The following is a 1482-nucleotide window of genomic DNA, read 5'->3' as shown; positions in this document are numbered from 1 at the left end:
CAATTTTTTAAAATGTAAGGAGTAGAAAGTACAGATATTTGTGTAAAAATGTAAGGAGTAGAAGTAAAAAGTCGCCATAAAAATAAGTAGTAAAGTAATGTAAAAATATCAGAAAAATCTACTTGAGTACAGTAACGAAGTATTTGTACTTCGTTACTTCCCATCTCTGTCTATGGTGCCCGAGGCAGAAAGGTCCATAAAAGTCCACAAAAAACGTGTCAATATTCCTCCATACTGCTCGTCCAATGTTGCTTAGACTATTAAAAAAAACTTTTAAACTGCCCAGATAATGAATGAACTGTTTGACCAAAGACCTTGATTACCACATGTGTTTACCATGGACATTTTTAGACAATTTGTTTGGGGTGCTGAAGCACCCTTAAATTGAAAAAACTATACAGTACTTGGATAAAAAAAAAAACATGAAATAAAAAGTATACATACTCTCCCATTAAATATGAAAACAAATCATCTGCCAGTGAAATAGCAAAAATTCAATGAAAATAGAGCAATTAATTTTGAATTGTGGTTCAACAGTAATATTAATAATAAAAAAACAAAAAACAGGGTGCTTTATCATTATTATTTTTAAAATCACAATTCAAAATCAATATTTCAGTTCATCAAATCATAATCTTGTATGTTTTTATTAATATTTTTTTCAGTTTCTTGTTATTGGAATTACTGTTGTGAATTTATCCTTTTCTTTATGTTGTGGAGTGTGTTTGTCCAGTTTGTCAAATCAAAATATGGTAATGACAGATCGGTAACTACAAATTATAGAACAATTCTTCTATATTCCCAAAAACTAAGGGCATTTAATTAAATACTTGGATGCAAACTATTGGTACTTCAACATACCAGGAAGCAGATTTCTCATCTTGATCAAAGTATTTATGGTATAATAAGAGGCTTAAAAGTTTCATCAAATCCAGTTGCAACAACTTCCAAGAGTGCATCTCACAACTTCAAAAGAAACTTTTTATCGCAGGCGTTGATGAAGATATGCTGAGTTTGGAAGTAGAGAACAAACCAGTTTTGTATGATTATTCATATTACAAAGACCTACAACGAAAAAATAATGTTTGTGATTGATGCTGATAATGAGTTTTAAATATGTCGTTTTAAAATTAAGAGTTCATTACCGCATGTTTTTCTCCTATGAATTAAATAATATTGTGCATGCTCTCCTCGAGCGTCAAGGAAGTTGGAGCGGAGCAAGATGTTAGGAACCACGAAGGCTGTAGGTTTTGTTTTGCGCAGGCGGTCTGGAGTGGAGCGGGGCGGAGGATGTGGGATTTCTGTGTATATAATAGCGAAGAATAGGGTCAGTTCTCACCATGTTACCGTTCAATGTATTTTGTCAAGTTTTCAATGAAATGTGGCATTTTAGGTCACATCCAAATTTAATTTGACTTTAAAAGTTTTAATATTAGGTGTGTCATATGTATTTAATTTCTCTTTGGGATTAATAACAGTTTT

The sequence above is a fragment of the Cyprinodon variegatus genome, unplaced genomic scaffold (assembly GCF_000732505.1).
Source record: "Cyprinodon variegatus isolate N-32 unplaced genomic scaffold, C_variegatus-1.0 Scaffold330, whole genome shotgun sequence".
Classification (NCBI taxonomy): Eukaryota; Metazoa; Chordata; class Actinopteri; order Cyprinodontiformes; family Cyprinodontidae; genus Cyprinodon; species Cyprinodon variegatus.
The sequence above is the reverse complement of the archived record's forward strand: the minus strand, read 5'-3'. Positions refer to the sequence as shown.